This window comes from Budorcas taxicolor, chromosome X (assembly GCF_023091745.1).
Source record: "Budorcas taxicolor isolate Tak-1 chromosome X, Takin1.1, whole genome shotgun sequence".
Taxonomy (NCBI): domain Eukaryota; kingdom Metazoa; phylum Chordata; class Mammalia; order Artiodactyla; family Bovidae; genus Budorcas; species Budorcas taxicolor.
Window position 1 is genome coordinate 60957829 of NC_068935.1, and position 13939 is coordinate 60971767.

A 13939-nucleotide genomic window follows, 5' to 3' on the forward strand; every position below is an offset into this window, starting at 1 on the left:
TCCAGTATTCTTGCCTGGAGAATTCCAGGGACAGAGGAGCCTGGTAGGCTACAGTCCATGGGGTCTCAAAAAGTTGGACACGACTGAGCGACTTCATTCATTCAAAAATATAAGTACGTAGGTGAGGTGTCCCCAGCAAGGAGGGGCCGAGTTCCCTCCCCATCTCAGAACCCAGTGGAAAGCCTCCGGGGACCAACGAGGGCGTCATCCCCAAGATTCAGCTGAAGCCCCCCTGCCCCCACTCAGGTCCCAGTGACTCCAACTGAACTGAATGAATTCTAATGAGTGGGGATTGGTGTGTCCAGCCAAAGCAACTGGGTGGTAAAGGTCAGACTGTGTCAGACACCAAGAGGCAGACCAGTGAGGACAGCTCCTGGTGTCCTGCCAGGAGGAAACAGACAAACCAGACCACTGCCAGACCCGTCCTGAGAGCCTCAGCCCGGAGGTCCGGGTGCCTGCCGCCGGCGACCCTTGTAGCAGGGTGAGGGAAAGTCCCACACTCACTGGCAAGAGTTGCTGGACCCAAGGAAAGCCACTGCCAAGGCCACCGAGGAGGATGCTGACTACGATCCAGGTGACACCCACAGTGATGACCAGGGCCACAATGTGAAGGGGGCCTGGAGACAGGACAGATGTGTACGAGGCCACCTTTGAGGTCAGTGAGCTCCCGGACAACCCCAGGCCTCCTCATGACCTGATCTCCCCATCCACTGGGGAGGAAGGGATGGGAGAACAGAAAGGTGAAGACCTGCGGCCACCCACCTGGCACGAGATGGGGATCAGCTCCTGGCAGGTGAAGGAGGAAAGGCCACTGCAACTGGAAGCTCTTGGCTTTGTTCTCCCTGGCGGTGTGGAGGGGCCTTCAGAGCCCCTGCTGGAGAGGGCTTCACCCACCTCCCGTGCTGACAGAGGAGCCTCTTAATCCCTGAGGTCCCCATGCATTTGAGTCCCTGCCACCCTGCCCTCCTTTCTCCTGCAATGATGGAGGAGAAGGCTCTTACACCTTTAGAAGGCCAGGCAGCCCTCCCTTCTCCTGCTGTGAGCTGGGCGCCCAGCTCCCATCCTGCTTGGGGTTCTTGGAATAGTTCACTCTATCTCACTCTTGGTCCTCTATTGTCAACATTCTCTGTTCCAAAGGCACAGAAGGAAAGGTCCTCTTTGGGAATCACGTCCCCAGCCAGTTGCTGGCCTCTGTCCGCTCCCTTCCTCTCCTCCCAGGGCCCTCCAGAGTTGCATATGCTGACTTTTTCCTCCTCGCATAGACTTCCCTCCTGGTCTCTCTGTCTCCCGATCTCCTCCACTCTGCCCGGGCCTCCATCAGCCCAGCAGGACAACCTGTCGCCAAGGTCCCCAGCCTGGGACCTTCTTGAGGTCAGTGCCCCAGGGTTACCTGTGGGCCCTCCTTGTCTCTCAACTTAGCTGGCCATGCCAGGCTGAAGCCCTCCTGCAGAAACCCTTCTGGGCTGGCACCCTGGAAGCCCATAGGACGCTCCTCACCCTTCTTGTCCTCCAAGACTCTTCCCTGAAGAGCTGGTCTTGTCCTGGTTCCTGTCCCACATGGCCTTCTCACCTCCTTCCATGGACCCTTCCTGGATCATGTCATCCATTCTCATCGTCTTTAACGTATAGCTCTGGTTCTGTCCTCTCTTCTGAGCCATATCTATATAGCCAACTGCTACTTTACTATTGCTATTTGGATATTTCACAGGTGTCTCGAACTAAATATCTTCTCTCTTCTACCCCAAATAAGCAAACTATATTCTTCCAGTATTTTATCTTTCAGTAAACGATCCTTCCATTCATACAGTCTAGCAAGTGAAAACATTGCAGAATGATATTGGGGAATCCCCAAATCCTGTGTCCAACCTAGCACTAAGTGACCAAAACACCTGAAATTTGACTGTTTTCCCCATCTCCACAATTTACCATTTCTACTCTAACTCTGATAGCTCAGTTGGTAAAGAATCTGCCTGCAATGCAGGAGACTCCAGTTCGCTTCCTGGGTCGGGAAGATCAGTTGGATAAGGGATAGGCTACCCACTCCAGTATTCTTGGGCTTCCCTGGTGGCTCAGCTGGTAAAGAATCTGCCTGCAAAGCGGGAGACCTGGGTTCAATTCCTGGGTTGGGAAGATCCCCTGGAGAAGGGATAGGCTACTTACCCACTCCAGTATTCTTGCCTGGAGAACTCCATGGACTGTATAGTCCATGAGGTTGCAAAGAGTCAGACACAACTGAGAGACTTGCACTTTCACATCGCTTTAACTCAGTCACCATCATTTCTCACGTGGTGATTTTGGTAGTCTCTAGACTGGTCTCCTTGTTCTCTTTATAAATCCCTTATATTCTAGTCTCCATACTAGAGTCAGAATAGTCACTCTATACAATACAAATGTGACTTTCCCTCCCTCTCCTACCACATACATACACATGCCGGTGTCACTTAAGACCTTTCAGTGGTTCCCCACTGCCCTTAAAATAAAGTCCAGTCTTTAACATAGTTTATGAACCCTGCAAGATCTGTCCTATATTTACCATTTTGGTCTCACTTTTTGGTATTCTTGCTTGGTTTTTACCTTCTAACCTCACTGTCTTCTTTTCAATTATTCATTAGTTCTAGATACTAATAACTCTGGGCCTCCTCATATGCTGTTCCCTTTGCCCTAAATATCTCTCTGCTCCTTTCACATACAAATGCTTACCTCATTTTTATCTACCTTTTAGCTTTCAGTGTAAACATCCCATTCATAGGTAAATTTTTGCAAATTATTCAGCTCACACAAGATCAGCTATATATACTCTTACAGTTCTCTGTAATTTTTCTTTATAAATGCTATACAGGCTACTATTATGTGACTACTTCATAAATACCCCCCTTCATATTTGAAAGCTCAGCTAAAATAGGGACCATATCTGTTGTTTGCTCATAATGAAAACTTTATTGCCTTATATGTGCCTGACACAGAGTAGGAACTCATTTTATTCATTTGTGTACTGAATCTATCCTATCTCAATAGTGATTATAGCGTGAAAAAACTCACTACACTATTATTTCAGTTGAAAACAGAATTTCCAAAATTAAACTTTGCTAAGAAAATAAGGAAAAATAAAACACATAATAATAAGTGATATATAGATTATAAATTTCAAAGTCTTTAAATAAAATCTAGCTTAGAGTGACTTGGTTCATCCAGTTTGAAAGGTATCACAATTTCCTATTTCTTTCCCTTGCTTCAACAAAGTATCTTAGAAAATCATCCAAAAAAATAAAAATAAAGAAATAAAAACATCATCCAAAAGCCACTCTTTTCAATTATTTAATAGTGTAATTTTCTCCTCTTCCACTTTTGGTCCTCTTTTTTTGCTCTAAGGTAAAGGGCTGTTTTGGAAGCTCTGGCAAAGAAACACAGACTGTTAATTTGCTAAGTATTTGCTAAGGGATTTCTCCAGCCAGAAAAATTGGACATTAGAAGTGGATACTTTATAGATTAACATAATAGAATCACAAGTAGACAGGCCAGTATCTTACTCAGCATGGTTTTTCCTCTCCCTGCTGAAGGATACTAGAGTCATTCTATTGCAGTTGTCAAAGGTTTTTTTTTTTTTTTTTCTCTCTCTCTCTCTCTTGAAATAAGATTTATAGGAATTTTCTTCTACATTTTAGAAGGTTGGAAGTAGAATGATTTTCTCCTAAATTCAGAGCACATACAATAAAGGTAACTAACAAACACTGTGATCAGTTGTGTCCAACTCTTTGCGACCCCATGGACTGAAGCCCACCAGGCTTCTCTGTCCATGGAATTTTTCTGGCAAGAATACTGGAATGGGTTGCCATTTCCTCTTCCAGGAGATCTTCCTGAACCAGGGATTGAACCTGTTTCTCTTTCATCTCCTGCATTGGCAGGTGGATTTTTATCACTAGCACCATCTGAGAAGCCCCAATAAAGGTAAGGAGAGAAGAAATTCTGCTACACTAGGGGAAGTCCCATATGATAACAAGCTCATTCAGCCCAGAAGTAAAGTTCGTTGCAGTCTGTAGGAATCGTCACATTTCAATCCAGGCCATTTCATTCAATGTGGCAGTGCTGAGAGATCCCTGATTCCCAGGGATATCTTCCTTTGCCTGTTCAAAAAGCTTACAGGCTTATATGAAAGGTACCAGTATAGCCAAGCCACAAGTATAAGGTTTTTTCAAAGAACCAGATCTTGTGCATTATCTTTCTGGTGCGAGTTTCCCAAAGCTACTGGATTGGCCAGAAGAAAATAGTCATTCAGTAGGCATTTCAGTCTGTTAATGGGAATAATACAGGAGTTTACCATTAAGAGATCCACAAATTATTGGCCAGGAAACCAAACAACCTTTTTGCTCTGATAAGACATTTATTGGAATGACTACCCAGATACACAATGGAGCATGATGAAGTTCCCAGAGGCTGCATGTGACTTCTAGGTTTATAGGAGTTCTTCTTTCTAATTATAAGGGCTTTAGGGGACTGGAATATAGCTCCCCTTTTCTTTCCTAAGTTTGAAACCAATTGAAAGATGGCAAAGTCGTGCACATGAAGATAAAAATGTCATCTTTATTACTGATAAAGCGAATGTTGGAGAATGTGGCTTCCTTAATATTGCATAATCCATTTACAGGCAATACTATACAACCTTATGTGAAAGACTGTCCATATAAAATGTAAAGAATAAAGAAGTGGGGGAAAAAGTAGGCTTCTTGTAGGCAGTGGCAACCAAGGGAACAGGAGAAGAAGCTCAGTTACAAATGATCAGTTCAGGCTCTCAGTGAAGTAAGTCACCAGAATTAGTAGATGAGGGAATAAACAGATTCCTGGAGAGTGTAGGGAAAAATCTTTGCTCATGGAAACCATAGGAGAGTGGAAAATTTGGTCTTCACCTTTTAGAACATCAGTTTTTCACCTGCAAAATTGAATGTTCTAAAAATCTATGTCTACAGATAATTAGATATTTCCAAACTTTGCATCAGTATTTTATTGATGAGTGTTCATTTTTAACGTGATGCTACTAGCAACTTTATGGTACCTTTGCAAATGAGTCTTTATATTTTGTTGGTGTTTCTCACTGTGAACATGCTGTGGAAGATGCAAATATACAAGTCTATGATTCAATTAACATCTGTAATTACTGATCTGAATTGGCTAAAGCCCATCTAGAAATGAACAAAATAAAAGGAAAACATGGGAAGAACACAAAAGGGGTCCAATATATCTGTAGGGACAATGGATAACATAAAAGCAGTGGGCATCCAAAACTACAGAAGTTTCATATCTAATGGACCCTTGGAATTAAAGAATCTGTAGAAGATAATTGGCATCAGTTGTCTCAAATCATTTGACACTAGGGTTCATAGAACGGAAGCAACTTGCCAAAAGTCACAACAGCAAATGTAAGCACAGGGACGGAAGTGGGTTTAAAATTCAAGTCTTATGGTTTTTTTTAAATATAAATTTATTTATTTTAATTGGAGGCTAATTACTTTACAATATTGTATTGGTTTATTCAAGTCTTTTGATCTCACTGCAAGATATCCCACCTTTATCCTTTGACCATCCCTCACATATGCTAATTAATATGGGGAAAATGCTTGGGCCATATGTTACATTAACATGTGATTTTAAAAAAGATCACAATTTATAAGCTATCATTTCGCCCCCATCCTTTCTGTCAAAGACAATGATTTTTACACTGGACATGTTAAAAGTTTGAAAGGGAACATTTCAAGCCTAATATAGGTGATGAAACAGAGGAAAGAATGTAGTTCATGTAATAGGTCAAGTCTCCTGGCCAGATAATTCATAATTATACTGAGAAAAGTTATGGATGAGACCTTTTTTAGTGATCTTTAAAGACTTATGGAAAATGGAAGAGGAATTCTAAAAGGTGGTCAACATCACTAATCATCAGAGAAATGCATATCTCAACTATAATAAGCTCTCACCTCACACCTGATAGGATAGATATTATCAAAAGATAACAAGTGCTTAGAGAATGTGGAAAAATTGGAACCCTTGTACACTGTTGATGGGAATGTAAAATGATATAGTCGCTATGGAAAACATATGGGGGTCCTCAAAACTTACAAATAAAGCCATCATATGATTACCACTTTGGGTATATATACAAAAGGATTGAAATCAGGATTATGAAGATGTATCTTCACTCACATCTTCATTGCAGTATTATTTGCAATATCCAAGACATGGAAACAACCTAAATGTCCATTAGCAGATGAATAGACAAAGAAACTGTCATATATACACACAATGGAATACTATTCTGCCTTAAATAGAAGGAAATCTTGCCATATGTGACAACATGGATATACCTGAAAGATATTGTGCTAAGTGAAATAAGCCAGTCACAGAAGGATAAATACTGCATGATTCCACTTACATGAGGTATTTAAAATAGTCAAGTTGACTGAATCAGAGAGTGGAATGGTGGTTGCCAGGGGCTGAAGAGAGGGGAAAATGGGGAGATGGTGTTCAATGACTGTAAAGTTTCAATGCTACAAGATGGATAAGTTCTAGAGATCTGCTGTACAACATAGTGCCTAGAGTTAACAGTCCTGTATTACACACTTCAAAATTTTGTTGAGTGTAGATCTCATGTTAAGTGTTCTCATCTTGATTTTTTTTAGTGGGCAAAAGATCTGAAAAGACTCCTAATCAAGGATATACAGATGGCAAATGAGCATATGAAAAGATGCTCCTCACATGTCATCAGGGAAATGCAAATCAAAACTGCAGTGAGCTACTACTACACACCTATGAGACTGATGAAAATTCATTGAAGATGAGGCACAATAGGAGCTCTTATTCATTGCTGGAGGGAATGCAAAATGGTACAGTCACTTTGGAAGACAGTTTTGTCAGGTTCTTACAAAACTAAACACATTCTTACCATATAATCCAGCAATTATGCTCCTTGGTATTTACCCAAAGGAGGTGAAAACTCAGGTCCACACAAAAACTGCACACAAATGCTTAGAGCAGTTTTATTCATAATTACCCAAACTTGGAAGTGACCAAGATGCTGTTGGTAAGCAAATGGAGAAATAAACTGTAGTCCATCTGGACAATGGAATAATATTCACTGCTAAAAAGAAATGATCTATCAAGCTATAAAAAGATATGCAAGAAGCCTAAAGCCTAATGCATATGACTAAGTGAAAGAAACCAACCTGAAAGGGCTGCTATATACTGTAGGATTCTGGCTTTAAGGCATTCTGGAAAAGACAAAACTATGGAGTCAGTAAAGGCATCAGTGGTTGCCAGGGGGTTAGGAAGGGGAGGGAGGGATGAATATGTGGCACCCTAACCTGCCTCTTGAGAAATCTGTATGCAGGTCAGGAAGCAACAGTTAGAACTGGACATGGAACAACAGACTGGTTACAAATAGGAAAAGGAGTACGTCAAGGCTGTATATTGTCACCCTGCTTATTTAACTTACATGCAGAGTACATCATGAGAAACGCTGGACTGGACAAAACACAAGCTGGAATCAAGATTGCCAGGAAAAATATCAATATGCAGATATGCAGATGACACCACTCTTATGGCAGAAAGTGAAGAGGAACTCAAAAGCCTCTTGATGAAAGTGAAAGAGGAGAGTGAAAAAGTTGGCTTAAAGCTCAACATTCAGAAAACAAAGATCATGGCATCTGGTCCCATCACTTCATGGGAAATAGATGGGAAAACAGTGGAAACAGTGAGTGTCAGACTTTATGTTTTTGGGCTCCAAAACCACTGCAGATGGTGACTGCAGCCATGAAATTAAAAGACGCTTACTCCTTGGAAGAAAAGTTATGACCAACCTAGATAGTATATTCAAAAGCAGAGACATTACTTTGCTGACTAAGGTCTGTCTAGTCAAGGCTATGGTTTTTCCTGTGGTCATGTATGGATGTGAGAGTTGGACTGTGAAGAAGGCTGAGCGCCGAAGAATGGATGCTTTTGAAGTGTGGTGTTGGAGAAGACTCTTGAGAGTCCCTTGGACTGCAAGGAAATCCAACCAGTCCATTCTGAAGGAGATCAACCCTGGGATTTCTTTGGAAGGAATGATGCTAAAGCTGAAGCTCCAGTACTTCCGCCACCTCATGCGAAGAGTTGACTCATCGGAAAAGACTCTGATGCTGGGAGGGATTGGGGGCAGGAGAAGGGGATGACCGAGGATGAGATGGCTGGATGGTATCACAGACTCAATGGACGTGAGTCTGAGTGAACTCTGGGAGATGGTGATGGACAGGGGGGCCTGGCGTGCTGCGATTCATGGGGTCGCAAAGAGTCGGACATGACTGAGTGACTGAACTGAACTGAACTGAAGGGCATTCTTAGGGCAGTAAGACTACACTGTATGACACTATAATGACAGACACATGTCATAGGGCTTGTGTTCAAACCCATCAAATGTACAACACAAGACTGGACACTAATGTAAACTATGGACTTTAGTAAGAACATATCAATACTGTCTCATGAATTGCAACAAATGTTCCACTCTGGTGAAGGGTGTTGATAATGGAGAGGTTATGCAAGTGTAGGGTCAGGGGCTATATAGGAAAAATACATCTCTATACTTAATACTCAATTTTGCTATGAAACTAAAACTGCCTTTAAAAATAAGAAAAACACCAATACAGTATACTAACACATATATATGGAATTTAGAAAGATGGCAATGATGACCCTGTATGCAAGACAGCAAAAAAGACACAGATGTGTATAGCGGACTTTTGGACTCAGAGGGAGAGGGAGAGGGTGGGATGATTTGGGAGAATGGCATTGAAACTTGTATACTATCATGTAAGAATCGAATCACCAGTCTATGTCCGATGCAGGATACAGCATGCTTGGGGCTGGTGCATGGGGATGACCCAGAGGGATGTTGTGGGGAGGGAGGTGGGAGAGGGGTTCATGTTTGGGATCGCATGTACACCTGTGGTGGATTCATGTCAATGTATGGCAAAACCAATACAGTATTGTAAAGTAAAATAAAGTAAAAATAAAAATTTAAAACAACAAAAAAACAAAAAAACTTAATATTCAAAAAATGAAAAAAAAAAGCCTATTCAAAATAGAGGCTAGAAAATATACTCCTTAGTTTCAACAGAATAAGGGGAAATTTCAGAACTTATAAAATGTGATCTCAATGTAAAGTTTAGTCAGGGCTTTAGAACTGATTACCAAAAAGATGCCAGCAAAGGTCCATCTAGTCAAAGCTATGGTTTTTCCGACAGTCATGTATGGATGTGAGAGTTGGACCATAATGAAGGCTGAGCACCAAAGAACTGGTGCTTTTGAACAGTGGTGTAGGAGAAGATTCTTGAGAGTCGCTTGGACTTCAAGGAGATCAAACCAATCAATCCTAAGGGAAATCAGTCCTGAATATTCATTGGAAGTACTGATGCTGAAGCTGAAGCTCCAGTACTTTGGCCACCTGATGAGAAGAGCTGAGTCATTGGAAAAGACCCTGATGCTGGGAAAGATTGAAGGTGGGAGGAGAAGGGGACGACAGAGGATGAGGTGGTTGGATGGCATCACAGACTCAATGGACATGAGTTTTAGAAAGCTCTGGGAGATGGTGAAGGACAGGGAAGCCTGGTGTGCTACAGTCCATTGGGTCGCAAAGAATCAGACATGACTGAGCAACTGAACAGCAACAAGAATCAAAAAGATATATCGATGACAAGGGAAAACAAGTGATCATTAGAAACTCAACATATATTACCAGAAGATAGACTATTTAAATTTCCTAATGAAAACTCCATGCTGATTTTTGATCGAACAAAAGGCCTAAGTTACTATGAATACTCTATTTTGGTAGCATATGGTACAGCTAGCAATATCTGATGCACCATGACAAGCAGCTTTCTTTTCACAAAACATCATAATTTGCATGGTGTGCCCCCTTGGCCACAATATTACATTAAGAAGCTCAATTAACAAAAAACAATATATAACAATATTGTCAGTAACTGGCATATATAGCTGGCCAGTCACAACTTTCCCACATTGCCTAATTCATAGTTTTTGTACATCATTTGTTGATCCCCTGGAGAAGTGCGTGGCAATCCACTCCAGTATTCTTGCCTGGAGAATCCCTTGGACAGAGGAGTCTGGTGGGCTACAGTCAATGGAGTTGCAAAAAGCCAGACACGACTGAGCGACTACCACAGCACTTGTCTCACTCATAATGACCAAAGTTGTAGAAAATATTGCTGTTTGGGAACCACAATCTTTGCTCTGTCTCCTAATGCCTTTTAAAATCTTACCCTTCCCACCTTGGTGTGCCTCAGTTGATTACTTTACTTGTTACTTCTGGAGTTACTGGCATATCTTTAAGCTATGTGTTAATCATTCTCAATTACGCTGATACATCTCCCTTCTCATTCTAGGACACACACACCCCACCTCATTTTCCTCTTCTATTCCCATGCAGAAACATATTTCAGGTTTCCCTTTAAGCCCTTCTCCTCAAGCAAGCCAGAGACACATCTTCAGTAAATCTTCCTGTGTACTTACTGGTAAGTGACAGGCTTCCAACTTACAGTTCCATGCATACTTACACGCTTGTTGTACTTCTTTCCTAGGGTTATTAGGTTAGTATATAAGATGAATGCTGTATTCATAGTAATAGTATATCTGTATTGAACAATACATCCTTGACAAAGTTCATGTGATATACTTATGAAAACAACAGGAAGGTAATAACACAATTAGATGCTGCTGCTGCTGCTGCTAAGTTGCTTCAGTCGTGACTCTGTGCGACCCCATAGACGGCAGCCCACAGGCTCCCCCATCCCTGGGATTCTCCAGGCAAGACTGCTGGAGTGGGTTGCCATTTCCTTCTCCAAAGCATGAAGGTGAAAAGTGAAGGTCAAGTTGCTCAGTCGTGTCCGACTCTTAGCAACCGCCATGGACTGCAGCCCACCAGGCTCCTCTGTCCATGGGATATTCCAGGCAAGAGTACTGGAGTGGGGTGCCATTGCCTTTTCTGACAATTAGATGAGATCATGACTAATTGAACAATCACAACAAAATAGTTCTGCTTAAGGGTTTATCATGAGATCCATGAGGATGGAAACTGTAGATGTTTTGTTTGTTCAGTACATAAAAAGTGTTCAAGAAAAGTTAATTAAGGGATAAAATGTATCAAATATAGGGAGATATGTAGTTTTTGGCTTATTCAGAAAATTTTGCTGATGACCTTTATAGGGATGAGGAGAGCTGAAATAGGCCCAATAATTTTAAAAAATGAAATGTGATAATGATCAATGGAAAAATCCTTCAAATACACAGGATGGATCAGACTTAAGAGCTTCATATGTGAAAAAAAAAAAAGACTTAGGGGATTCAGTTGAAATTAAGTCTATGAGTCAGTAGTCTGTAGTTAATTTTTAAAAGCTGGTAAAATTTCAGTCTTCTTTAATAAAAGGATGGAATACATAGGGAGGTGTAAAAATTCTAGTTAAATTTGCTCTGATCAAATCTCCCCTGAAGGAATGTGTTCTGAGAGGCAAATTTTAGCTTTATAACAAGTGGAACTGCATACACAGACTTCCTTCCTTGAGGGGCATTGAGTTGCCCAACAGTGGACATATTAAGAGAATATAAAATCTACTTGGAAATCTTGGAAACTCCCAATTGGTGTGTTGTTTTTGCAACACTGGTTCTTCACAAATAGACTATAGGCATGTAATAAGACATGAAGTCCTTCAACTCTCAAGGTGATCACACATGGCTTTGGTTGCTTCTAGCTGCAAGAAGATTTACCTGTATGTCCCAGTCAGATATACAAATATTATCTTCTATTTGTATCATGATGTAAAACAAAATTAGGAACCACTGTACAACATGAACTCTGGTTTCCTTTCAACTATGATAAACAAATTGTGTAGGTCATTATTAGAGTTTTCACTAGAAATGAGTCCAGTGTTCTTTCTAAAATACAGCACCTAAAATAACAGAAAGTAAAACATTTATAGAAACTTGAAGCAAATTATTAATAAATATAACTACTATGGAATTGGACTTAGAGAAAGATGGTAAAGAAAACCAGTGGGATAGACTACTTTTATAATGATCTGGTGCAAGGAAAAGAAACCCCATCCTTCATGCATGGATAGTAGAATTAAACAGAGGCAAATAGAGCTTCCCTCTACTTAAATATATCTTGAATCAGTGTGTATCTCCAGAGGGTTAGTCTCTCCAAGTCTTCTGAAAAAGAGTATAGATACATTTTGACCAGCAAAAGACTAAATAGGAAAACTCCAACCAAGAATCTCCTAAGTAAGGCATATCTGGGTGAGATGCAATTGGAAGAAGGCTTGGAAAGATGGGGGACAATTTGAAGGCACTGAAGATTTGAGAGCCAGTAGTAAGGGAGGTTGGAAGGGCACCAAAGAAACCTTGGCTGATTTCACACTTTGGCAGCACTTCTGACAAACTTCAGCCAGAAACCTCTCCCACTGCAATGTTCCCTTTGGAAAATATGATGCAGAATTTACTAAAACCAACAAATGCTTTTCACAAAAGCAATACCAATATCTTTTCAAATCGACTTCATATGTAATGAGCAAAGAAGAAAACAGAGTTTTATACAAGCAGTAGTTTGAAAACACATCATGCTCATCATCATGTTTTGTGCTCATGACACGAGGTCCTTAAGGAAAGAAACTGTCTTGAGGTTTCGTATTTGCATTCTATGGTCTAACAGAATACAGCACAGATAGGTAGACTGAAGATAGATAGATAGATAGAGACATAGATATAGATAGGCAGATGGATAGGGACGCTGGATATCTGCTCAAAACAAACGTTTGAATTAAATTGTTGGATAATTGTTAAGACTTGGAAATGACACCCATTAGAAGATAGAGAATTATTTGTCCTAGCCTTCGGCATGCTCTGGGCTTTCCTGGTGCTTAGAGGTTAAAGCGTCTGCCTGGAATGTTGGAGACCCGGGTTCGATCCCTGGGTCGGGAAGATCCCCTGGAGAAGGAAATGGCAACCCACTCCAGTACTCTTGGCTGGAGAATCCCATGGAGGGAGGAGCCTAGTAGGCTACAGTCCATGGGGTCGCAAAGAGTCGGACACAACTGAGCGACTTCACTTTCACTTTCTTTCTTTGGCATGCTTTTCCTTCTCCCTCACCAACCCTCAAGATATCCCCATCCCCCCAGAATATTAAGAGAAGCAATAACCTTTCTGCGGAAGAAACTGGCTCCCTGCCTCAGGGATCAGAATGACTCAGGGGAGAGAGTGATTAACAAAAACGTTACCAGGCTATAATATTACTGCTTAAATTATGAGCAGCCTGGAGTGAAAACCATTTGAAATAAGCAACTGTCTTCCTCTTCCCAGCCCATCATTCCTCTATGTCTCTTAATTCGACATTCCAAAGCCCCCAGCTTCCTCATTACCTTTAAAGTATCACACTCAGCAGGTTATCTCTGCAGCTTCCAAGGACGCAGAAGGTGGGAACATGGTGGTTCAGCAAGAATATGGAGTTAAATGGCATGGAGTGTGTCAAGTGTGTTATATGAAAGGAAAAGGTTGCTATGGAAGCAAAGATCAGTTCAGTTCAGTTCAGTCGCTCAGTCATGTCCAACTCTTTGCGACTCCATGGACTGTAGCATGTCATGCTTCTCTGTCCATCACCAACTCCTGGAGCTTTCTCAAACTCTAGTCCATCAAGTCGGTTATGCCATCCAACCGTCTCATCCTCTGTCGTCCCCTGCTCCTCCTGCCCTAAATCTTGCCCAGCATCAGGGTCTTTTCCAGTGAGTGAGTTCTTCGCATCAGTTGGCTGAAGTGTTGGAGCTTTAGCTTCAGCATCAGTCCTTCCAATAACATTCAGGACTGATCTCTTTTAGGATTGACTGGTTGGATCTCTTTGCAGTCCAAGAGAGAC